At 37.6% G+C, this 27,636-nt stretch overlaps 1 protein-coding gene and 1 long non-coding RNA gene across 10 annotated transcripts in view; one reads left to right on the top strand and one right to left on the bottom strand.

Moving 5' to 3' along the window:
- Nucleotides 1-27,636, bottom strand: part of RWDD3 (RWD domain containing 3) — a 249,599-nt gene that overhangs the window by 181,935 nt on the left and 40,028 nt on the right. Inside the window, exon 6 of one of the 5 annotated variants that reach the window (XR_013557484.2) lies at nucleotides 26,319-26,370. The exons of the other annotated variants lie outside the window; for them this stretch is intronic. The gene's annotated coding sequence lies outside the window, so the exon portion shown is untranslated. The remainder of the gene's footprint in view (nucleotides 1-26,318; nucleotides 26,371-27,636) is intronic. 5 annotated transcript variants of the gene reach the window in all.
- LOC132672827 (uncharacterized) overlaps nucleotides 1-27,636 on the top strand; it is a 40,583-nt gene that overhangs the window by 8,207 nt on the left and 4,740 nt on the right. For 2 of the 5 annotated variants that reach the window (XR_009607717.2, XR_009607718.2), the window contains exons 2-3: nucleotides 1,272-1,341; nucleotides 22,101-22,143. This is a non-coding gene — a long non-coding RNA (uncharacterized LOC132672827). Of the gene's footprint in view, nucleotides 1-1,271; nucleotides 1,342-1,556; nucleotides 1,871-3,372; nucleotides 8,132-22,100; nucleotides 22,144-27,636 lie in introns of those variants that run through there. The other 3 variants (XR_009607716.2, XR_009607721.2, XR_009607720.3) reach the window with 2 other exon arrangements.

Here is a 27,636-nt window from a genome sequence, read left to right on the forward strand (position 1 = left end):
CAGATATAGATATAAGGAAGGGTGCAAGGATCCTCATATAGAAAGTAAAAAAAGACCCCTGATTGAGAAAGTCCAGACCTTACAATGCTACTAAATTTACCTAACAAACACCAAACACTCAGAAATGCTATTTCAAGTGACAATACAGTCACATTCAAATGAAAAGTTGTCTTATAGCTGCAATGGCACAGGATGAGAAACACTGAACACAGTGCAGATAAGAACAAATCATTTTGAAAAGCTTGCACCATTAAGTGGCTGTTAAAATTTTTGCTAATGCTTTACACACACACACACACACACTCCTTTCCGTATCATTCTGAGATATATTAAAAACAGGACCATGACTAATCCATTCAAGTCCTTACGTTATCAGAGAGAAAAGAGAGAGAGAGGGAGAGTTAAGTTATCACCTGATGGGGGCTTAGAGCCTAGAACTGGGAACCCAAAAGAAAAAGAGGACTTCACTGGTAGATGCATTTTAAAAGTATTACTTAAATTACATTTAAGTCATCAGACAATTATGAACTTTCTTCTCTTTTATATTTATATGGCATATTTATTGAATTGCACAGTATGCTTTTACAATAAAGTGCTTTTTACGTTGCCGCCTTTGTTCATCCAAAATAAAACTGACAGTTATCCTTTTATAAGCTATTCCGAGAACATTTTCTCTTCTTTGAAGCTGATTGATGCACTACTTTAAATGTTCCTGCAAATATCTTTTCAATTCAAGTTTTTGCATAATGTAATAAGAAGATAAAAGAATTCTATACTTCAACGAGAGACATTACAAAGCAAGTAGAGACATTATCAAGGGCATTAACATGCTCCTAATAGCAATAAAACCTTTTAACTGTCTGATGTAGAACACGCTCCCACCAAACCACCACATATTATGGTAATTGGCTCCAATTTCTGAATCTTACATTGTAAAGTTACAAAGAGTTAGGTGGAACTGAAAAACAAATCCAGAACACTCATCTTGTTAGCGTTCCCATTATGAAATGTTTGCTTGCTACCTTGAAGGAGAACTGGTCTGGTCTGTGGAGCTGTTCTTTCCTGTGCTATCATATTTTTGCATCCTGTCTCATCGTTATTCCTACTGACTCTGATATAAATACATATTTTTCCCCCAAATAACCCTTTTCTAACTCCAAAACACCACAGTAATATAAATAGCATTTTTCTCAGAATTTCAGTCTAACAAATGGGTTCTCTGTTCATGCCTGTGTCACATCTCATTCACTTTATGTGTTCTTTCATCACAGGAAGATACAATAGGGGAAAATATTCCGCGAGGACGCTTTGATTTTTCTTTACAACACACCACTAAATTACGTGAGTAGCCTTTCCATCGTGGTGGAGAGGAAATATAATTTCAAACTAAAGTTGAGCCCAGTTTCTGTTAAATTAAATAGCAAAGAAAAAAAATAGTTCTTGGCTTTATTCTTCTTAGATGGGGAGCAGGGCAGTAGGGAATTGACACAAGTTGGTCCTTGGTGATTAACCTGCAGTTTATGGTTGTGTTTCCCGGTGACGTGCCCATCACGCAGGAAGCTTCTCGGAGGCTGTGGAGAGCAGCCTGTCTGCTTTGAGAAGTGCAGATCTATCAGGATCCAGAATCGGGCTCTGAAAAAGCTGTCATTTCATGTCTCTAAAACAGCCTCTGATTTAATGTACAAGATGTCAAGAAGTAAAGGACAATAAAATAAAAGCCAAAAAGGAGAACTATTTCAATTAAGAAGCATTTCTATACCAATTCTTGGAAATCACGTAAAATAAAAACTGTCAGAATCAATCTGTGTTTAAAAGGTTGATTTTTGTGGCACTTACATAGAAACTGCAAGACAGGAAAAAAATACAAATTATTAACAGAGCAATTGAACCTTAAAAAATTCCTTTCTCACTAGATAGATATTTGGTTATTAAATTTTCCTAAGGGACCTAGGGGAAGCGTTTGTATAGCAGATGCTGGGAGTTGGGAGAGAGAAGGAAAGCAATAAATCCTCATACGGAAAAAAGTAACAAATGGAAGCTGCAGTCCTGTAAGAAGAAGGAGTTTTGTGTATTTCCAAGAATTTAATATTTTGATTGCCGATAATTAGAACCCTCATATAAGACTTTAGGAGTTTACCTTTCATTGCCATGATTTTCCAATGGTGTTTGAATGTCCTTTTCAGAGAAAGATAAATATTTCTTCAAGGACTGCCCTATCACCCCAGTAATCAAATATCTTAAAGGTGAACTGAGAAAAAAATCTTTGTGAAATTTGAAGCAACCTTTTAGCTAAGAGTATAATAATAATAAATAAAGAGATAAGCATTGTCAAAAATAAATAAATAAAATCCTTCCTTTGGAAGGCATAAATTTTATTTTTATTTCTTTTTAAAAATATGCTATTTAAGAAACATACATTATAACTCCAACCTACTCCTGTCCTTAGAATTTTTATGATGCTATGCTTTTTATTCCATATTTTCTGTAGGAGAGAGATTGGGCAGGGAAAGAAGAGGTGAATTTACTTGCTGTCCCCCATTGATTTGTACATTTCAGGGATATGCCCCTTTCCATGGTCTATTTCTAGCTCCTTTATTTAAAAAAAAAAAAAAGTTTCTCTGAAGGGAATACTTTACAGAAGAAAATTCACTCCCTTATCATCAAATCAAGAACTTTTCTTAAAGTAACTCTAAGCACAAGCAATAAGAGGAGCAGCCTAAGAACTGCCTCCAATCACAAGAAGAAAAATAACAAAATCAGCTCACTCGTGATTTCCTTAATATACTTAAAAGAGATACAATCCCACTGATGCCTCTAAAAATAAAATGAGGAGAGGGCAACTTTATTGATTCCCTGCAAACCCACGAACGTGTAACTTATTGATAATACTAAACACTGTCTAAGCCTTTAGTGATTTCCAACCAAAAGTCTGCCTCTGAATGAAGGTTTAAATCATCGTATTAATATATTAAGGGGGGAAATTATCATGGGAGACACTTGGAAATTAATTAAAAACTCTGCACTCAGTTTGTTTGTGAGAGGAGATAAATATCACACATGGGAAATGATGCCTGACAACCGCCATAGTTTTCAGATCCAAAATTAGACCCTGACAGCTATGTCTTTGTATGACTCTCCTTGGGGTATAATATGCAGAGATATAGAATGGGAAGATTTCTGATAGAAGTATTTATTACTGACACTTCTGAAACACTCCACGTGTGGCATCAGCAAAGCATGCTCCACCTTAGACAGAAATGTCAGGTTTTCTTCCAAGATTTTCCTTCTATTCCTCTTCCCCCCCTTCCCATCCCTCCCTCCCCATCCACCACCACCCCCCCCTTCTTCTCCAAAATATGATTTTTTTTTTAGAAGTTCAACAGCAGCCCCTGGTGGAACTCAGCAGTTGTTTCAGCCTGAGCACAGTTGTTCAAGAAACTCCATCCCTGCTGTCAATAGACAGAAAAGTATGTCCATGTGCCTATCACCACACCTGCGTGCTGTTCCTACAGGTCAGAGATCAGGATAAAACCCTGAATGTACAAAAGCTGTGCTTTGTGATGGTAATTGTAGCCAATTTCAGTAGCTGGAGTTTTGAAAAAAATATATATGTAACAATCAATAAACATCTGTCTCAAATGTCACATTCATTTTATGCATGAAGACCAATAATTAACTGCTCGTGAATAATGCTTACCACAGAGTGCGCCGAAACGAGGAGATCTCTCACACTTGAGCCAGCGATCACCATTTTGTTTGGCTTATGTTGTGACAGAATCAGCTTTGTCACTTAGCAAAATGAGCTATACAAAACGACAATTCTATGCAAAGAAGGGATTTCTCTGGGTCACAGCTCCCAAAGTACCACAGAATGCCACTATCTGGCCCCCTCAAAATGGCAAGCTAGACTTAAAGAAAGCCCACCAAAATGCTCTTCAGAAAGATCATGACTATTCATTTTCCTGCTTAGTTGGCAACACGGATTATCATTTGGGGACAAGGAGGAGATGGGAACATCTTTGGGGACGAAGATGGCTCTTTGCCTTAGGCAGGGTAAGTCTGTGCACTTCATAAAGGTGCCTGGTAGAGGCGCGCAAATCCAGCTTCCCTTCCTAGGGAGCCATCTGCCTAGAGGACAGACACCTGTGTCTTAACATAAAGTCATGGTTCTGTTGCTGAGCTCTGGGCCTTTGGAGCTGCAGAGAGGTTGCCTTTTCCTCATTCACACAAAGGTGTGAGCCATATAGGCTAGAGGTAGCCTTGGTCCTAGACAAGGAAAGAAGAGAATTATATACTGACGAAGTACACTTTCCTGATTCTCAGGTGTAACAGGGTTGGGGGACATGGTAGGCATTCACCTCCATGAGGCTCGTGTGAGGATAAAGGAACAATGGGTGATTTGCTCAAAATACCCAAAGGTTTACTTGAGTAAATTTACTCACCATCTTTCACTTGTGTGTTTTGACTTTTCACTTCTTACATGATGCAGTTTATTAAAAGGAAACGCAAAGAGAACTTCTAAAGCTTTCAATAGCTTTATGATAAATACTAGAATAGGGGCGCCTGGGTGGCTCAGTCAGTTAAGCGGCCGACTTCGGCTCAGGTCATGATCTCGCGGTCCGTGAGTTCGAGCCCCGCGTCGGGCTCTGTGCTGACAGCTCAGAGCCTGGAGCCTGTTTCAGATTCTATGTCTCCCTCTCTCTGACCCTCCCCCGTTCATGCTCTGTCTCTCTCTGTCTCAAAAATAAATAAACGTTAAAAAAAATTTTTAAAAGTACTAGAATAATATTCCTATTAAAAAGTGGTTTTTAAATTTTGAAAGCATTATACTTTACATTAGCCCTTCCCTTGCCCCTGAGACCGCTTACATCTCTTGATTAATCTCATGTGAAACCAAATCAGCGAGCTGATATGTTGAGACCAGAGATAATCCCATGACAGGCTGCCTCCTGAGAACCTCATGGGCACTGTATTTGACACTAGGGAATAAGAGGTATAAAAAGAAATAATACCAGTCTCCAATGAATTACAATCTAGTGGAGGAACTATATCTATCTAGATAATTTTAATATAATGTGGTAGCAGCATGCAGAGTCTTAACAGACAAAGTGAGACCTCTATCTTGCTTTCTATAGGGATGACACTTACACAAATTCTTAAAGAAAGATTATAAATGAGCTACAGAAAAGAGAGGTAGAGGGCAAGATAGGAGGAGAATCACTAGGACCCAAGGGTAAGGGTGTAAAACTACACAGTAGATCTAAAGAACTTCGGGCAGTTTGATACTGCTAGAACACCAAGTACAAGATGGTAAATAGGAATAGAATGTAGGGAAATGGGTAAGGCCAGTCATGAAGGGCCTGCCTGCCTTCCAAGGGAATTGGGATTGTCCTTTAGGCCATGGAAAGCAATGAAAAGACTTTTTAAGGAGTTGCTCTTCTGAGAGCGGACTGAGACTGGAGGTTGGAAGACTGGTCAGGGCTTTTTGTGATTGTCCAAGAGAAAGAGGATAGAGACCTGAATCCTGGGGGTGGTAACAGGGTTGGAGAAGAAATGGTAGGTTTCAGAAATCGTCACAGGTGAAAACCGAGAGCAGTTAGTGACTTAGTGGTTATGGGCACCGAGGGGGCTGTCTTGGATAACTCCCAGGGTCTGGGTGTAAGAGACAAAGTAGATTGTGATGTTGTCAAGTGACTTAGAGAGTACAGGGGCCAGAATAGGTTTGAGGGGAGAAGATGACACTCTAAAGTAATACTTCTCAAAATATGTCCTCAAGTACCCTCTACTGACCTCCAGACAGCTGCTTGTAACACTGGTATTAACACTGCCCACAAATGCCATGGCCAGAGAGGACCTCACAGATGAAGTCCAATTGCTTTCAAACTGTGTACCGTGGGGGTGACGGGGGAGGTAGAGCCGGCCGGGATACAGTCTGCCTTCTCTGATTCAACCCAAGAGAGTCTACTCTTCCTATTGTATATATTAGAACTCTTCAGAAGATTTGGTTTGAAAAAGGAAAACCACAGTTTGGAAACCACTTCCTTTTACAGAGAGGAAACTGAGGCCCACAGAGGTTAGAATAACTTGTCTGCAGACACAAGTTGATAGCAGAGGCTGAGCTACACCTCGGGCACCTAGTTTACCCATGTCAATCCTGCTATGCTGTGGTTTCCTGCATGAAGTAATTGTTTACTTTTGCTATGTCTTAGAAAATGGGCAGAAACCTCCTCATCTCCACCATGCAGTGAGCAGCTTCCTTGGGTTTATTCTTTCAACAAACGTTTATTGAACATCTTCTGCATGCCAAGACCTCTTTTACCGAGACTACCTGAGTGTTTCTGTTTGGACCCCTGGCTGTGGTTGTTGATTCTTTGGCAGAGTTCTAATGATGCCCCATTAATATTCCACCATGACTGGATACAGTAAGATCCAGGATTAGGGATACTGGGGACTATTTTAGTCCCAAGTAAACAGTATTATTATCAAAGGCATGAGTTTCCTAATTCACTGGGGGATATAGCTAACTTATATTTTTTTAATTTAATTTTTGAAAATACATTTTTTAAAAAATCCATGAAACTCCTAACATACAATAAAGTGCTATTCATAATTTTTTTAAGGAATTGCTTCTCAGATGTCACATTCATCTTTCCATACACAGTTCAGGGCTCACTGGAAATGATGCCCCAACATTCAATAAGCTTAACTTTATGAAACTTAGAACTCATATCTGAAGTAATTACAGGATAAATTGCTTTCAAAAAGTGAGAATTCAGACCAATAAACTTGATAACCTTTCTTCCCCATCATAGAACTCAACAGCTGCTTGTCCCAATAAGGTAATTTCTAAAACAAGGAAAAGCACATCCCTATTCAACCTAGAGAAACAAATAGAGACACATGTTAGCTGAGGGATGATGGTAGCCTATTGATATCTCAAGACCATTCCATCTTGGGAATCTTGTCCCAAATTCCTAGAAAGGAGGAGCAGGCTGCTTCTCTGTCAGGTGTGTGAGTGAGGGTAGGAAACGGGATGCAGGTGGGGGAAGACATCCTGCTTGAGAACTGCCAGGGTTGAGATTCGCACAGGTCTTTCTAGAAAGATTATATAACATCTGAACTACAGAAAGGAATCCATTGCTCTGTCTCTCCTGTTGGGGAATCCATTCGTCATATTTTTAATTTTTTTTAATGTTTTATTTTATATTTGAAAGAGAGACACAGAGCATGAGCAGGGGAGGGGCAGAAAGACAAGACAGAATATGAAGCAGGCTCCAGGCTCCAAGCTGTCAGCACAGAGGCCAACGGGAGACTCAAACCCACAAACCACGAGATCATGACCTGAGTCCAAGTTAGATGCTTAACCAAGTGAGCCACCAAGGTGCCCCCATTCTTCATCTTTTTAAATTCCTTAAAAGAAGGGACCAGGGAATTGGTCTTTCTTCAACTGTCCCTATGTACATCACTACCACACCCCAATCAATCCTTCATTTTCTTTCTGTGCTCTATTTGCAGGTAATTTTTAAAACCAGAAACTCTGTGTATACCAACATATAGACAACCCAGTTAGTTCATAAAGGGCATTAAGAGTACACTTATCTTAATGAGCACTGAAAAATGTATACAATTGTTGAATCATTATATTGCACACCCGAAACTAATATAACACTATATGTTAATTATATTTGAATAAAAGATAAAAACAAAGAGCAGTTGAGGAATTGGGGTTTACAGGCAATCTGATAAAGGAATGATAGAGTAAAACTGTCACATTAGGTACAAAACTGGTTAATGTCCTCAGGGTAATTAATTAAATCTTTGAGATTATTTTTTTCCATCAGACAGAAATTTACAAGTTAATGGTGTGACCTCACAGTGCCTGGGCTCTACTCAAATAGTAAACGGCAAAAACGAGCATAAGTATATTCTCCTGGAGATTTTCAATATGGGGGTGAGCCTCGAAAATATAAATAAAAAATAGGGGCGCGTGGGTGGCTCAGTCGGTTAGGCGTCCAACTTCAGCTCAGGTCATGATCTCACGGTTCATGGGTTCAAGCCCCACTTCGGCTCTGTGCTGACAGCTCAGAGCCTGGAGCTTGCTTCGGATTCTGTATCTTACTCTCTCTCTGCCCCTCCCCCACCAATGCTCCGTCTTTCTGTCTCTCAAAAATGAATAAACATTAAAAAATATTTTTTTAATAAATAAAAAATAAAACAAAGTGAGTGGAGGTAAGTTGCAAGTAAGATAGAAAGGGAAAGAAAGAAAAAAACCCAAGATAATAGATCAAAAAAAATTCAAGTCTCACCTGTTCAACCCCATTTCCTTAAAGATGAAAAACCCAAAGTCAAGTGACTCATCTAAGATTATCTCACCCCACTGTTTTTACATAGCAGTAAGGTTGAAGGTAGGAGGCAAATAAGCAAAAACAGTTTAAAAATTCAAACAAAAGCTTAATTGGCTCCACAGGTCCCCGTTTATACCAGCCTCCTTTACACTGGAAAGTGTGCTGGTGAATGGGCACACTGACTCTTGAGGGAGCAAGCATTTTTTATCACTTGTTCCCATTGCCCTGGCACTGTCCCTCTCCTTTGCACAAGTAAATCCAGAGTTAATGTTCTTTGGAGATGATCATGTTTTTGGTATTTTGTTCCAATGTCCTAAAAAAATCTTTCTTTAGAGCAAGTTCTTTCATCCACTCACCAAAAGTTAATTGGACGCTTACTATGCACCAGCCTCAGACAGTAGTGAGAGAGAAGTGACTACTTCTGCTCTCTTGTTTATCTGCCCACAGCTTTGTCACTGTGTGTCACGATGTAGGAGCCGCATGTCTTCGCCAAATCCAATAAATTTATTTATCCATGAGCTTTTTTATACTAATAGTTTTAAAATGGTCTGAAAATTCTTTGAAGCTCATCTTCTGTGTGGTAAATAACAATATTGGCATATTACCTCTATGTTCTTCCTTTGGGTATTCTAGTATCCTCCTTTCTGTGAAATCCTTCCTCTGAAATCCTGCCCTCTAGACTGGCCTTGTCTGAATGCAATGACATTGAGTTCCTAATTAATGAAATTCCACATACCACATGGAGGCTCACTGGGAGCATTTAACAAAATGAAGTGCCTCGGTGAGCTCTCCAAATTCCTCAGAGTCCAATGACTAAAGATGTCCCAGAATGAAGAACTGAATGTGGTTTAGAGACACAAGGTAAATGGGGCACAGAATTTTTTGTCAGGTCCTTACAAGCATCTGATGAAATGCTATTAAAAGATTCAAAACCTTTAACATAACTATGAAAATTACCATAGCCTTACATACCTAGGACTAAAAGAAATTAAGCGGGGCCTAAAATACAGTTGGCCACCTTATTAAATTTAAAAAAAGGAAAATGTGACCCATCTCTGGAAGGCACTACTCCTAAAGGTTAAGAACATGGTTCATCTAAGTATTCAACAAATTTAGCTATTAATACTATTTCTTCTCTGAGCATTTCAACTTACTGCTTATTACTACGATTAAAAGTATTATACAAAGCCTCCAACAAGTCTGTGAAAATTTGCTTTAATTACAATGTTAGATATAATTTTCTTTTTGGAAATAATAATGTATTATATGTAAAAAAAGATTTTTTTAATCCTATTTCTGCCTTGCTTGCTTTCCAGCCCTTTTATTAAATTTGGTTATGATGGGGTCAAAAGCCAGAGCAAACATCCTATTAGTTAGCGACATTCTACTGACACCAGGCAAGTCCAACTGGCATGAGAGGTCAACTACAAGTAAAACACTCTAAAGATTTACTTGCAACACATCTTGCAACAATCCATCTCTTTCAAAATGATCCAGCTGCTCTAGAATACCTAAGTGATAAGTATTTTTCCAAGCAATATAAATCAGTAGATTTCATCACACATTTATTGAATATAAATTTTGCACAAAATATTGTGCATGGTAGTCCAAGAAAAGTTAGGATACACCATACATATCCCTGTCCTCAAGGAGCCTACTGTTATGAAGTCCATTTCCTCAGAAGATTTTGATTCCATACTACTCCCCAGCCTAATCTGAATAAAGATGAGGAAAATCATTTTTTTTTCTAAACTATAAGAAGCATTTGATTCAATCACTATGTCTCATACCATAGCTTAAAGACTATATTTTCCTTTGTGCATTTGATATTTGAGAATAATGAATTCAAAAATTATTGGGGAAAATAGGTCTGTAATTGATCTCCTAGGGAAACTACATGAAATCCCTTCAAAATTTCCACCAGGAGTAGAAGAGAAGTGGATTCAGTTACACCATTCTGAAGCCTTCCCAAGCTTTCTCCACTGGAATTCTAATTAGTAGACCCCTGTAAGCAATTTTAAATATGCTTCATTTAAATACAGGAAGTATTTCCTTGGGCTTTATAATACTTTGGCAGAGCTGATCCTATTTCCTGAGATTAAATAGGAGAAAATTCTTTCCTCTGGAGACTAAACTACATACAGTAAGATCATTCATTACAATTTTCATATAAATTCAAAATATACCACGGGAAGAATAAATGTCTTCTTCCTAAAAGAGAACACCCTACAAATGCTAAGTGGAGCCATGATTGGTTTTACTCTTGAGTTTTGGCCTTTGTGAGATTAAAGTTCTCCAGGAAGAATTACTGAGGTGATAACTCATTTTGACAATGAAACCAAGTACAAGATAACTAAAACAAAAAACTTAATCCTTTTTCCTAAATAAAAAAAATCTGTCAATATTATTTGCTTCTTCAGAGTTTTGCTTCCATTCATAAAAATAAAGCTGTACCTTTTGTAATCTAATTCTTACTCTGTACCACTTAACACGTAGCAGTAGGGAAATTTCAGAAGCTTAGTACCAAAACCTGTTACTCAAATGGCTGATTGGTAAGGGGAGTGGAAAAGGATATGCTTCTAATACTTTTCTATTGTCCAAGAAAACAAAGGGGAGCACTTTTCAATCTCTTGCTATCCTCTTGCAAATTTACATCACCACACTAAATTTGATAGCTAAATAGTGTTCTGACAGTGTTGTTGAGACTTGTATGTCAGATTTAGAAATGTTATTGTGGAGACTTACTTTGATGGTGAGATTTTAGAAGCTTATTTTCCTCCTAAACAAATGTATTATAGAGTGATGGATAACAGAGATTCAAAGGATTACAATGAGAGATCAAGGAGTTCACCTGTAATATCTATTGCATTGACAGCCGACTTTATTGAAGTTTCACAATATTAACTGCCTCTCTGTGGACTGGCTTATCCGGCTAGGTGATTATCAATTTATCACCAGTCAAAACACAGATTGCTTCATGTACAGTGTCTGTGGCATAATCATGTACCTTGAATCCGATCAAACTGGAATGATCCACCTCGGATGATTCTTGTAAAAGTGAAGAAGAAACATTAGTGGGGAACTTCTCTAATGAAATGATATCTAATTCAAGGTTTGATAGAACATCTTTCCTGGAGCCTACATCAAGAATGCAGCACTCCAAAAGGAAGTAAAACAAAGCCCAAGTGATAGAATGGAGAGAATGTTAGAAACGATTTACTCCTTTTTGCTAAGCCTTGTTTCTCTAACCACCCCTCAGTCCCACTTCATGGATACCGAGAAGGACTTGACCAGTCTTTAAAATCACCTCCACAGTGGAAGACTTGCACCTTGAAACTCCACTTAGTATTATGAGAACTAACTGAATTACATGTAGGAAATTACCTGGAATAACAAAGGATCAGCACTGAGATGCTTACATTACATCTTTGACTTGTCAATATAGCAAAAGCTTTTAAGAGGTTTACATTTCCACCCTATTTCCTGATCCTATCCTCTAACAAGGTCTAATCTTTCTCCACATATTGAGCTCCATCAGTAGCCACTCCAATTAATATAATTGTTAAATGCAGGAATGGAGAGAGATTTTGGCCTTAGATGTCTGTCTGATCAGGGCAAGAATTAATAGGTACACTAGCAAACACTTATTGACCACTTACTATGTATCAGGTACCAATCTAAGTACTTTTCACATATGGACTCATTTAATTTTCTTAACCACCCTGTGAGGAAAGTACTACTATCTTCCCTGTACTATCAATGAAAAAAGTGATGAATAGAAGTATTAAATAACGTGCCCAAGATGACCGAGCCTACAAGTTGAACCCAGGCAGATGACTCTAGAGCCTTTCAAATTCTGAAACCCAGATTCTATTCAGTCATACCCTGATTGGATTGAGTTGCTCTGCTCCTATTCCAGCTGCCTACCATTGTATACAGTTAACCACCTCTAGAGGAAAATAGCATCATCCAGAGCCTTTACAATTTTTTAAGTGTCTGGCATTCAATAAAAAATTAGCCGATATACCAAAAAGTCAGAAAAAAAGAAAAAGAAAGAAAAGAGAAACAGGGCCACAGATAATTCAGATGTTAAAGTTATCAAATACAGATAAATACATTCAAAAGTAGATGACAACATATCTTCACTAGAGAAATGGAATCTGTTAAAAAAATAAGTGGAAATTCTAGAAGTGAAAGGTACAATAATTAAAATTAAGAAGTCAACAGAAGGGTTTACGAGCAGATTAAACACAGGTAAAATGAGTATTAGTACTGTAAGATAGCTCAATAGGAAATATTCAGACCAAATAAGAAAGAAAAAAAAAATGGAAATATAGAAAAAAGTGCAAGAGATACTTGGGAGATGACGAAAGTGCAATAGAAGTGCAACCGGAGCTCCAGAAGTACATTAGAGAGGAAATGGGGCCAAATCAGTGTTTGAAGACATAATGTCTGAGAATTTTCTAAAATACATGAAAGATATCAGACTCCAAGTATGATAAATAGAGTATTAGTCACATCATAGTAAAACTGCCAAAAGGCAAAGACAAAGAGTAAACCATAAGAACAGCCAGATGAAAAAGCATTATTACCTTCAAAGGAGCTACAACAATGACAACTAAGTTCTGAACAGAAACCATGGAAGCCGGAAGAAAACAGAATAACATCTTGAAGTGCTGAGAGAAATTTTGACAACTTAGTAGTCTATATACAGTAAAAACATCCTTCAAACACAAAGCCATCAAAAAAATAAATAAAAATAAGAGCACTTGTTGTCAGCAGACCCACATTAAAAGAAATACTGAAGGCGTTTTTAGACAGGAGGAAAATGTCCCCAAATGGAAAGACAGAAGTGCAGGAAGAAATGAAGAGCAACAGAAAGGTAACTATGAGTATAAATATAAGTGACTATTAGCTACAAAGCAATATTAATATACCCTGGAGTTTAAAATACATACATGATTAAAATGCATGACAGCAGTAATTCTAATAGCCAAAGGGGATAAATGGAATTAATGTGCTATTAAATCTTAGCATTGTCTGGGAAGTGGTAATTCATATTAGACTCTACTAAGTAAAGGATGCATGTTGTTATACGCAGTAAATATACTCCAAAATATATCCTTACATTAATTACATTAAATGTAAATGGACTAAATACTTCAACTGAATGATAAAGTTTGTTAAAATAAATTAAAAAATAAAAATTCAACTCTACATTGCTAAATAAGTACTCCGAAATTACAGAGAAAGAATGGAGAGATATGTAAATACTATCATTAAACATAAAAAGGGGCATTTCATAAGAATATTTAAAAGCTAATCTGCCAGATATGAAGATGAAAAAATGATAAAACTAAACAATAATTTAGGGATACTAATACTTATGACAAGACTCTTTAATTTAATTTTTTAATTTACATCCAAATTAGTTAGCATATACTGCAACAATGATTTCAGGAGTAGATTCCTTAATGCCCCTTATCCATTTAGCCCATCCCCCTCCCAGAACTCCTCCAGTAACCCTCTGTTTGTTTTCCATATTTAAGAGTCTCTTATGTTTTGTCCCCCTCCCTGTTTTTATATTATTTTTGTTTCCCTTCCCTTGTGTTCATCTGTTCTGTCTCTTAAAGTCCTCATATGAGTGAAGTCATATGATATTTGTCCTTCTCTGACTAATTTCGCTTAGCATAATAGCCGCTAGTTCCATCCACATAGTTGCAAATGGCAAGATTTCATTCTTTTTGATTGCTGACTAATACCCCATTGTATATATATACCACACCTTCTTTATCCATTCATCTGTCGATGGACATTTGGGCTCTTTCCATACTTTGGCTATTGTTGATAGTGCTACTATAAACATAGGGGTGCATGTGCCCCTTTGAAACAGCATACCCACATCCCTTGGATAAATAGTAGTGCAATTGCTGGATCATAGGGTAGTTCTATTTTTAAATTTTTGAGGAAACTCCATAGTGTTTTCCAGAGTGGCTGCACCAGTTTGCATTCCCACCAGCAGTGCAAAAGAGAGCTTCTCTCTCTGCATCCTTGCCAACATCTGTTGTTGCCTGAGTTGTTAATGTTAGCCATTCTGCCAGGTGCGAGGTGGTATCTCATTGTGGTTTTGATTTGTATTTCCCTGATGATGAGTTATGTTGAGCATTTTTTCATGTGTCAGCTGGCCATTGATAAGACTCTTTAAAAGCACAGGCAATTAAAAAATTCAGGATAGTGGCGTAAGAGAGAATTAGGCAAGAACATAAATGAGGAGAACAAGGGTATCTTTAAGTCGTGTTGTGGATTCACAGACTCTTATTTTTCTATTATTCTTTAAACTATATATTTGAGACATTATTTCTCTTTTGTGTGTATGATTTATCTGACAATAAGAAAACTCTTTAAATAGTAAAAAAAACTTAACCTACTAGAAAGATGTGACCATTTTAAATTCATAGTCTTTCAAATTAACAGAACTAAATATAGAAAGAGATAAGTCCACAATTATAGTAGGAGACTTCAACAAACTTTCAAAAATTACTCACTGAACAATCAGACTAAATGATGTATTAATTGACTTAATTGATACATGTAAAATTATCTAATAAGGGAACATGAGACATTTACCAAAAGTGACCATATTCTGGGACATAGAATGAGTCCCCAAGTCCCCCCATATTTCAAAATATTGAAACCATTAATGTATTCTCAGACTCAGTGGAATTAAGCAAGAAATCAGTAACCAAATGGAAACTAGAATATCGCTCAAATATTTGGAAATCAGTCAAAGAAGAAGTCAAAATAGAAGTCAGAAAATACTTTGAACTAAGAGATTATGAAAACATGACATCAAAACTTGGGAACACAGGATAAGCTTCACTTAGTGGGAAAAATCAGTGACAATGGTTACTTTGAGGAGGGAAGATGACTGAGAAATAGTAGAGTAGAGCCTGGTAATATTCTGTGTCTTGCTGGAGGAGGTAATTACATGAATGTTGTCCCTTTGAGAAAAATTCACCATGCTCTACACTTATGATTTGGGCATTTTTCTGTATGCATGATTATACTGCAAAATAAGATTTACTTTAAAAATATCAGAAATTATTCCTGACTCTTCTTTTTCTCACACCTCACATTCAGATCATCAACATTTCCTGTCAGTTTCAATTCAAAATTTATCCAGAATCTGGTCATTTCTCACTACCTCCAGCTGCTAATCTTGTATAAACCAACATCATCTCTTTCTTGATTCATCTCCATTTCATGTCTAGTCTCCCTGCTTCTGCCCTTGCTCCCTATTGCCACTTACCAACACAGTCATTAGGGTGAGCTGTTAAAGCCGAATCAAATACGTTACCACTCTCCACAAAATTGTCCAGTTGGCTTCTCATTTCACTCACAATAAGAGCCAAATATTTGTCACGACTATGTGTCTACATCATCTGGACTGCCATCCCATCACTTACTTCATCTCCTACCCCCACATCTTGACCACTCTGTTCTACCCTTACTGCCTCCTTGCTCTTTGCACAACTGCCAGGCACATTCCTGCTCTGTGAGATTTGTATGCATTTCTCCATCTCGCCTGGATGTTTCTTCACCTAGATCCACACAGCTCATTCCCTTACTTCTTCAGATCTCTGTATAAATATAACTTTCATCCCTGACCATTATCATTGCAATTCTTCCCATAAACAACAACTTCCAATCCCTTTTCAGTTAAATTCACCAGATATTTATCCAGTGCCAATATAAGCCAGGTACTTAGGTGCTCATGACAAATAGGTAAACAAAACAAAGATCCCTGCCTTCATGGGGCCTACATTCAAGAAGGAGGAGACAAGGAATAAGCATAGATATACCAATTATACAGTGAGTTGAAGGTAAATAAATACTCTGGAAATAATACTGGGACAGGTTAAGCAATGTTTCTCAGACTGTTAAGAGGGGGTGAGAAAGGAGTTTAAATTATAAATAAGGTGTTCTGAGCAAGCTTTATTGAAAGCAATAACATCTGAGTGAAACTTTGGAAGTAGAAGGGAATTAGCTACATGGATAAGGGAGAAGATTGTTGAAAATGGAGAGTAAGTGCAGAAGCCTGAAGTAGGAATGTGCCTGGCATGTTGGCAGGACAGTAAAAAGGCACATATGGTTAGAACAGTGGGTAGGGTGAGCAACTGTCCAAGTCTGCCAGGAACTCAGAAGTTTCCTGAGATGTGTGACTTTCAGGGCATCCAGGACAAATTGAGACAGTTGGTTGGTCACCCTAAAGAGAAAGAGTTGGAAGAGGTGAGGTCAAAGAAGTAATGGGGCCAGATCACGAAGATCTATGAGGGTCATTTTAGGGACCCTGATTTTTAAAATGAGGAAAACAGCAGAGCACGAGGGTGGTTCAGTCAGATGACTGATTAAGATGACTCTTGATTTTGGCTCAGATCATGATCTCTGTGTTCATGGGTTCAAGCCCCGTGCTGGGCTCTTTCCTGACAGTGCGGAGCCTGCTTGGGATTCTCTCTCTCCCTCTCTCTCTGACCCTCTCCTGCTCACACACTTTCTCTCTTTCTCTCAAAATAAATAAATAAATAGATATTTAGGGGTGCCTGGGTGGCTCCGTCAGTTAAGCACCTGACTCTTGATTTCGGCTTAGGTCACGATCTCGCAGTTCATGTGTTCAAGCACTGCGTGGGGCTCTGTGATGACATCACAGACCCTGCTTGAGATTGTGTCTCCCTCTTTCTTTGCCCCTCCCCCACTTGCTCTCTCTATCTCTCTCTAAATAAATAAAAATAAAAATAAACTTTAAAAACAATTTAAAAAATAAATAAATAGGGGTGCCTGGGTGGCTCAGTCGGTTGAATGTCCAACTTTAGCTCAGGTCACAACCTCACAGTTCATGGGTTTGAGCTCCATATTGGGCTTTGCACTGACAGCTCAGAGCCTACTTCAGCTTCTCCGTCTCTCTATCTCTCTGTCTGTCTCTCTCTGCCTCTCTCTGCCCCTCCCTGCTCATGCTTACTCTCTCTCAAAAATAAAAATGTTAAAACACATTTTAATAAATGAGGAAAACAGGGAGCCAGTGGAATGTTTAAAAAACTCTTTTTATGGTTGTGTTGAAAATGGGGCATAGAAGGACAAGTGTGAAAGAAGGAAAACCATCATGGATGCTATTGCAATAATCCAGGTGAGAGTTGATGGTGGCTTGCACCAATGATTTTTTAGTAGAGATGATAACAAGTGGTCAATTCTGGATGTACTCAGAAGGTAGAACAAGTAAAATTTCCTAAAAGATTGGATGAGGAGTGTAACAGAAAGAGGAAGGATAACTTTCCAGGGGTTTGATCCAACCAACTATAAGAATGGAGTCGCTATCAGCTGAAATGAGAAAGAATGAACATAGAGCAAGTTTGAAGAGAAAAAAAAAAACAGCTCTATGTTAGACATGTTATAAACCCTTTTCTGCCTCATTTTCTTCCATAGCTTTTATCCACACTGACATGCTATGTACTTTATTTACTTACTTATTTATTATCTGTATTTGCCCACTAGAATATAATCTCCAAGAAGGCAAAGACTTTTGTTTGTTTTGTTCACTGCTCTATCACCAGCTTCCAGAATAAATTCATCTACTACATAAGCATTTATGGAGTGCCTCCTGTATGATTGGAACTATGCTAGGCTCTAGGAACACATCAAAACATATGACATGTTCTTAGGATTGCGAGATAAAATACAGGATGGAAGGCCACATTTGAATGGCATATAAATAATGAATCATTCTTAGTGTATATATATCCCACATTCAAATATGTATGCTCCATAGACAAAAATTCAATTATGGGAAATAGTTATACTAAAATTTATTTGCTGTTTATCTGAAAATAAGTTTAACTGGGCATCCTGTATTTTTATTTGCTAAATCTGACAACCCTTATGCTTTCTGAGTATGAGGAACCTAAACAATAATGGGATATATAGAAAAATAAGTAGTCTGTATATAATAACTTTAGGAATCCAGGACACCATGGGAGCATACAGGAAGGGTATCACACATAGACTGTGCATATTGTAACTGAGAGTAGAGTTATCTAGTTGAAAAGTGGAAAAGCATCCCAGGAAGATGGAATAATGTAGGTCAAGCTTAGAGGACAAAGAGACCTTGGGACATTTGTGAAGCTGCATGGTTGACCTGGTGTCTTAGATATACCTAGAGAACATAATTGTGTGAGACGGGAATCGGAAGAGTTAACATCTCCAAAAAGCACATGTGGCTGAGCAATTACTCTACAAGAGATCTAGGCAAAGGCCAGCAAACACAGGCTCCTGCCACCAGAAGCAAGAGCAGCAAGGGAGACCATCTTCCCATCCACCAAGCAGTTGTGGCAGCAACAATACAGGGTTCTTTTTGTTTTTTTTTTAATTTGAAAGAGAGAAAAAGAGTGCAAGTCAGAGAGGAGTAGAGGGGGAGAAAGAGAGAATCTTAAGCAGGCTTCATGCTCAGCACAGAGCTCAATGCCAGGCTCAATCCCACGATGCTGAGATCATGGCCTGAGCCAAAATCAAGAGTCGGAGGCTCAACAGACTGAGCCACCCAGGCCCCCAACAATAGAGGGCTCTGACATTCACTGCCCACCAGCTGCATTTCACTGGGCTTGACCATCATGACCAAGGACAAAATGGAGGACAATTCTTTTCCAGTCCATCCTTGAGAGACTGACTGTGTTCCCAGTTTCTCCACAGGTAGAAACAGGCAGACAGAACAAAACCTACTTTCATACAAAACAGGTAAACACTCCTGAAAATCTGGAGGAGGGAAGAAATCCCATAGAAAAGGCTGGAATTTCTGTTAGCAAAATGGGCAGAGGTTGGTACCCTTCGTAATCTCTTCTGAATCCACAATCTGGCAACATTTGAGTTCTACAAGAGCATGCATTCTCAGCAGGAGCGATCCAACTCCCAGAGAGGTGAAATTAATTCTTGGAGGTAGGAATATCTTAGATATTATAATGGTATGTTACCCTGCAAAAGGCTATCGTACATAAACAGATCTATAGTATATCTGTGATTCTAAAATTACACCAGAGGATAGGGGAAGAGAGGATGAGAAGACCTTTTAAAAATATCTAAAAAGGCTACTTAGGGATGGCAAGAATGAGAAACAAATTGATAAACACAGAAGTAGAACAAAGTTCTACCTGAGGGATGGAGACCAGGTTGGTGTGACAGATGTGTTCTTCTGGAAGAAGGGGTAGAGATAGAAAGGAGCAGGAAAGGAAGGTGTTCTGGGTGGTGCAAACACCATATGCATAGACTTCCAGAAAAAGTAAAAGGTAAACAACAAAAATGCAATAGCATGGTCAAGTAAGATAAGGTCTGGAAAGGCTTTATTGGATTTAGCAATTAGGAGGTCACTGATCATTTAACCTCTTTGTGCTTCAGTTTCAATACTTGTTAAATTAAATTGAAAAATAATCTCCCAGGCAACTTAAAGCTCTAAAGACTCTCATGTGGACTGGGTCTCTTTACACACAGAGACACACACAAAAGACACATCCACACACTTATACACACTCCCAACACACATGCTAATCTCTTTCCTTAATCTAATTTTCTTATCTCTCTGCAGCTATATTTGCTTTTGAAGAATTCCAGTTCTCTTTGTTTAATGATAACAATACTTTTTAAAAATCAGTTACAAGAGTCTACAGTTCCCTGATAAGCTGAGTTGCTGGACAATAAATGGGTTAATATTAGTTCCTATAAGCATTCCTAATGCTTTATAAATACCTTTTATAATGCAATAAATTCTTTAGAATGTGGATGCCAGATTTTTATTTCATTTTAAAAAATGATTTGAAAACCCAGATTCATTCCAATGGGGGGAAAAAATGATTTCCACCTAAACTATCATTCATTCATTATTTTCTAAGTGCCTACTATGTATCAAACAGTACAATATGTGTGTGAGAAATCATCAGCGAATAAAGACAAACAGTCCATAGCTTCCAGGAACCCAGAAGGAGGAAAGTAAGGGAATAACTGAGAAGTTGGTAATGTTAGCACCATGGACTCATTGCTACCATGTGGCCACATGGGTAACACATCCGGACCTTGGACCTGCTCCTGAAAAGAGCTCTGGGGAGAGGTAAAGTATCAATTTACCAAAGAGAAAAATGGCAGCAAAGACAACAGCCACTCTAGAAAGAGGAGTTCATCACCATTTGGAGGCCATAGACCCCTTCTCAGAATCATGTATTTAAATGTCTAACATAAGAGTACAAATGCAGCCAATTACACTGAAATATGGTTATCATTTTAACAATTTGTGGTATGTGCATTTCTTTCCTAACACATTAAATAACCAGATCCAGCAGCTGTCCCAAGAACAACTATCATTTTGAAGCAGTGATGAGCACAAATGGCCTGCTGAGCTACTTGTAACCCTGTGTTACAAAAATATCTGTGATGTTTATTGATGACAAAGTCACGGACACTATTAATAATTCTGCAGTCTGGTGCCTACATTTATAATTGAACAGAATGTGAAATTTCAGTTAGAGCTTAAGGGAAGTAAAGAATTGTTTTACTATCTAAATCCACAGGCTCTCCTAAATTCCACCCAGGGAACCCTTGGGCTGCAGCCCCCTGTTCTAAGACATGAAGCTCAGTCAGGATTTTCTCCTTCAATAACATAGTTCTGTAGTCACTTGTAGAGCTATCATTCCCTCATTGGGATTTCCCAAAGATGTAGCTTGTCCATTATTTGGGGCACACTGCCATCCCATGGCTCCTCCTGAGGAGTTTAGCATTAATAACATTCACAACAAAGCAGCCTTTTAGGGCATTAGACCAAACCTGCAAATTAATGCACTGGCTCATCACAATTCATTAATCAAACTCAGACCGGATTTAACAACAGATTATTAAAGACTCAAAATTATACCCACAGAAGAAGAAGGGAAAAAAAAAAAACAGGCAGCTCCCAGAGGGTCAAATGTAATGTGAATGGTTTTGCATAAAACCATAAACCTGCTATTAAATTAAAAACAGGAAAAATTATGTCCACTGCTTATCTCCAGTCATTTTTTTTTAAGGAACGTTACGCTAATTTATTTCTTTGCTCTTCCTGGTTACACAGTAAAAGACTAAAAGGTTACAATGCACTGGTTCTTTTGATGTTTGGTTGAGCAACTTACACTAACATGTACTGACTGAGGTAAAGAAATTAATGAAATTACTCCCATAATTCATTACTAATGGAACACTGTCAATGCTTTCAACTGACAGTTCACACACATCTTCGGCAGACAGCGAGACACCTCTTGGAAACTGTAGGGCTCACTCCTTCTGATAATGACCAACGAAGCAGAAGTTGGCTGCTTTGTCCTACAATTTCACTGATCTCTCACCTCCATGTGTTTGCTCTTGATGAACAGGTCTGTTCTCTCTGGGAACAAAAGCAGGAAGGGGGGAACAATGATTGGAATTTTTCTTTCCCTTCAGGGAAGTTAGGTAGACCAGCTGGGGATTCCCAAAGATGTATAAACATTCAGAATGCTGTAATTGGGCAGGACACAGAGCTACAACTGACTTTGCAATGAACTTTTTTAAAGGTTAATATTTTAGAGCAGCAATCATGGATAAAGAGCATAATCCTAATAAGAAGTATGAAAAAAAAACTAAAGAACTGTGTGATTTTGTGACATCTTTGCGCTTTCCCCATTAGGACTGAATCATTAGTTCTTTCTGTTTTTGCAGAAACAGAAGCAAAAATTACCAGCACACATGCTGATTAAAGTAGGTAAGTGACATTTCTGGAAATACAAAATGTTTTATTCAATGTAGGTACCTGTTTGATATTTATAGAGTGTTTTGGTCTTACTACTGTCTGGTTTAAACTCTAAACTGCTCAAGAGAAGTGTCCGTGTCTTTGTTATATACGTGAAAATAATTAATAACGTCTCTCTGAAGATAAGCTCCTATACACTGATCATACCAAGTTAGTATAAAATGACACTATGGGTGAGGCAAAATATACCAATGACCATATAATATATGCATAATACAAATTATGTATAATAGAAAAAGGTCCAAAATAGTCAACACATTCAAAACACTTTATAAATACAGGAAGATTCTTTTTTTTTTAAGTTTATTTATTTTGAGAGAGACAGAACTATGCAAGTGGGGGGTGGGCAGACAGAGATGGGGAGAGAGAATCCCAAGCAGGCTCCCCACAGTCAGCATGGAGCCTAATGTCGGGGCTCAAACCCATGAAACCGAGACATCATGACCTTACTGAAACCATGAGGTGGACATTTAACCGATGGAGCCACCCATGTATCCCAATATAGGAAGATTCTAATACAACATGATTTGGGTTGGGATTCTGCTCATACTGTTGTAGTTACATTATATGCAGTAAATACATAGGCCAATTCTGTCATCCCACTCCTTCAACCCCTGGCACTCTTTCCTGTCTGCTAGGGATCACAATCCACTTCAACACAGCTGTAATTGTGTTACACTGCAAACAGCTTCCATCAATTGCTTAATGACTTCTTAAAAAGAAATGTATTCACTCTACCCAGACACAGTATCTGGCACATGGTAGGTATTCTCTAAATATTTCTTGAAATGAAAAAACAATACTTCCTCTCCTCTTTCCAAATGAAAACCTACTATGTTAGGACTGTCCTTCCAAAATCAACATAAACAGTACTAATTCCCACCAAGTGTTATCTTAGAGATTAACTGCAAATAAGTGCCTCATATAAATATCTTGGAATTTTTCATTGAACCTCCAATCTCACGCAGATGCTTATTACCCTGTCATGTGGTCAAATAGATGCACCAGAAGAGAAAGTTATATCTATTTGAAAACACAATTGTAAAATCCATATCATAGAAACAAGGGCCATCGTAAACCACCAAGATTAACAAAAATAAAGCCAACCTTAACTTTTGAACAGGAACACTTTGGGCAAAAGGGTACAACTGAGATCCCTTATTTCTCTAAGGTGTGATAAGTGGGTAAATTCTAACAACAGCTACTGTGGATAAAGCCCCTGCTCTGGACCAGGCATCTGCTGCGTGGGTGACATGGAACGACAAGCCCATCAAGTGGACATTAGCATCACTACTTTACTAAGCACTAAGCAGGAAATTCCGAGAGCTTCGGCAGCTCATCCGGAGGTCAAGCTAGGGTGTTGCACAGCCAACGTGTAAAGTCACATCTCCTGCTTCCAAAGTCCTATGACACAACTACTCTATTGCACCGCTCTTCTCTCAGACCCTTTCCCATGTATGCCCTCCACTAGAGCTACTTCCAACCTAAAACAATCACTGAAGGAAAGATCTGGTCTTCAGACATACCTTTATACCAATTCTAGATAACCCACAGATTATAAGTGGCAGAAGAGCAAGGTATTTAGCTGTTGGACTATGGTATCAGATTGCCTAGATTAGCTTCCCAGTCCTCTGACTTCCTTGTGTGGACAATTTTCTTTTCTTCATTGTGCCTTACTTTTCTCATAAATAAAATGGGAGTGCAAATAATGCCAACCTCATGAGGCTGTAGTGATAATTAAATAGGTTAGTAAATGTGAAATGCTTTGTGCCTGACATAGAAAGTGCTGAATGGTGTCAGATGCTATCTCCAGCTCTTAACAGCTACAACAGAGTGGAGACTTGGTCACTCACAATTCAGTATCTTCACTGACCGGCTTCCAATCACTAGGCTTTACTGAGCATTGAATACAATGCAACCTAGATAATGAAATAGCCTGAAAGTGGTTTTAATGTTAGACCTCAGGCTGTAGATTCTTTGCCATGAAGGACAATTGGGCAATTCCTCCGAAGTCCCAGTGGTAAAATTCAGCGCTCCATCCCCCGAGGGAACATTTGGTTCAACCCGAGGACTGAGTGACCTGGAAAAGTCTATCTGCATCCACTACTCATTTTCATTTTTAAATTATTTAGTGTTTTACCTCAATCAATCATTTCATCTTTCCGGGCTTTAATTTTTCCAACTTGTGAATACTGAGGGGTAGAGATGAGCAAGTGGTGGTGCAAACAGGAATTAGAAGGGATCTTCACCACAATGCTGTCAATGAAACCACCAGAGCTTTCAAATTAATATAACTTTTGAAAGTTAAGTAAAGTGGGAGCTGCAACTGAACAAAATTCGTACATCCCAATGTACAAATGTAGAACTTCAGACCCAAGATCACCCAGCCAGTAATTACAATTTTGAGATTTGAACTCACAGCCTACTGTCCTCAGGTGCCTATTTCCACAACTTTAACCTGCTTTTCTAAGGAAAGGAAGAAATCAAACATCCTCTTTCATTACTATTATTTCTTAGGTATAACTAATTTTAACATATTACCACTATTAGACTCTCTTAGCTAATTATATAATGATGATGATATATGAACAGCATAGAAATCTGTAAATTATGAAAGTAGCTTGAAACATCATCTTCCATACTGGCTCTGATATACAATAAAACTAAGAATCTGAATATTTTATAATTATTGTTAGAATTGATGCAGTGCTGAGTTAAAAATCACGAGCCATAGTGTCCACACCCACGTAACCTGAATTAGTCCTTTGATAGAAGACATTCACTGAGTGAATGCTGAATAAACATTTGCATTCCCTGCCAAGAGGAAATTTTTAAAAATTACTGTAAGCTTGAGCCAATGAACTCTGTAGATACTGGTGACAAAGACCCTCTACATCCTTTCCTCCTGGTTGGAAAAACAAAAGGAAGTGAGGTGGTTCACAAGAGAAGATAACGAGAGGAAAGAATACACAGCAGTCTAAGGTAAACAGAATAAGGTATAAAATCCTTCTTCTCCGAGGAACATATCCTTTCATATCCTAAGGTAATCTCCAGGCAAAAATGTCTAAGTGACAGACACTTTCACCACAAGTCAAAAATCCATATGACCACAGGTGAACTGGGCTGCTGAACCTTATCCTAAACTATATTTTATAAAATCATTCTCTCTGGATCAATAAAATGCAAATGCTGAAGTTATCTTGTTAACCATCAAAATAAAAGGAACCTTGAGAATAACGTCATTCTTAATTAAAACGGGCTTTTTAATTCCTTTAACTAAAGTAGATATTAATACTGGAAACACTTTGCTAACTAAAGAAAGACTCTACCGATACCCCCAATTAGAGAACACTTCATTTATATATGATGCAGTTTATAACTACTTAGCGGTATGGTTGGGTTAAGTCTCTTTGGCCTACTTTTTAAATGATTAAATACTCTCCATCCAAGTAAATAGATGTCTTCAGAGCCGCATTTTGCATGATAAAACATTCTTTAAATGCATAAACCTTCGCTCAAGATTTAAGAGGGCAAAAAATCTTAGTGACAGTACGTTCATTATGTCTTTATTAAGGCCAGACTTTTCCATAGGGTTATGCGTAGCTGAAAATAAGGCTCAGTTTAATAACAAAGCAAGCTTTCCTAGGACTACAAAAATTGTAAAATTTTAATGTTTAATGCATTCCTTAATTATAGAAAACTCTGCAAAGAATAACATCCTTGAAATTTACTATGCAAATGCTCTTAATTTATGACAAATTGCACTTTCAAATACAAGTATTAAATCTCTATGAGATTGTTGAGGTAATGTACTAATATGCATCACTAAGATCTTAAATTTCTAAGTGGCAATGCTGTTTGTTAGATGCAAACAAGGATTACCTTAATTAAAATATACTATCCCCAGCCTCTCAGCAGATTTAGCTCAGTTTTTATATAGGACAGATTCATTATCTACCTCAAGTTAATAAAAGTCTGACCTACTGTGGTTATTTCCTTTAAAATTTAATTTTAATTACTATTTTGTTAATGGAAATAAAGCACTAAAGAATTGTGAAGATGATCCAAAACCAATTTTGAAAACTTAATTAAAATACCTCTTGAAAGCTTCAAAAGGAATTTAACACTTAGGTGGTTTGATAACTGATGGCCTTACAAATACCGCATTAGATACCAACTCTAAAAAAATCATCAGATGAAACATGCTTTAGAACTATAGCACTTCCTTAGTCTGTATCTTGAACTAATGGTCCAACTAAATACATATAAACATCAAGCCTTTCATTCAAAATTTTAACATTAGACAAAGGTTCTTAACAAAGAAATAAAATGAGTAACCATTACACAGCGCCTTCACAATACATAAACCTTAAATGCATTCAGAGTTTTTACATAAAACCATCTGGGCTAAATCCAGATAATTTCAGAAGTGTTCAGTTTGTCTTCTGATCCTTGGGGACCCGAATATAAAATTAAAAGGCTGGTAAGAAGTTGTATAAAATTCGGTACCAGAGTTTTATTAGGCAGCTTCCTCTCCAATCTAAATTTCAAAGGTTTACACATATATTATTGATCTTATCTGTGAAAATATTGGTTCAGTAAATAGCCTTTAAACATAACACAATCCATAGATTTTATTGAGATTCACTCCTCATGAAAAAGATAAGAATATGAGAAGCAGGGTATAACAAAGAGCATGCTCCAGGGAAGAAGCACAGACTTTGTGATATTTAAAATATATTTAGCAGCTCTTATATTACAAACCTCATAATGTTATGATTCATAATGCAATGTGCATTTTTGTACCAGACTATTTGACTACTTCCAGTAAGTAAAATGCCTGCATTCATTAGCAATAATGAATTTTTCTTCTCATAGATCTATTTAATGAAAAAGGCATTTTGCCAGAAACCACCCCCTACCATGTCCCCCCCCCCCAAAAAAAAAAAAATCAGTATACCATTTCATTTAACATAAAGTCAGGGATCTATTTTTCTAAACATTAGAATTCCAACTCCAGAAATTAAAGAAATTTTACTAAAAATGAAAAATAAATATATGACTAAAATAATTGGATAACAATTAAGCTAAGGTAATACTGAATTTCTGTAGTTCTATATTAACCTTGAAATGTGATTTAAATTCAGACCCCAGGGATGCCTAGGTGGCTCAGTTGGTTCAGAGTCTGACTTCAGCTCAGGTCATGATCTCGGAGTTTGTTGAGTTTGAGCCCCACGTTGGGCTCTGTGCTGAGCCTGGAGCCTGCTTCAGATTCTGTATCTCCCTCTCTCTCTTCCCTTTCCCCACTTGCACTCTGTCTATCTCTCTCTCTCTTAAAAATAAATAAACATGAAAAAACTTTTTTAAAAGAATAAATAAATAAATTCATACCCACAAAAATGGCCTAATTGAACAAGGTAAAAAAAAATTCTGTAAAAATACAAA

Source organism: Panthera onca, chromosome C1 (assembly GCF_046562875.1).
Source record: "Panthera onca isolate mPanOnc1 chromosome C1, mPanOnc1 haplotype 2, whole genome shotgun sequence".
Lineage (NCBI taxonomy): Eukaryota > Metazoa > Chordata > Mammalia > Carnivora > Felidae > Panthera > Panthera onca.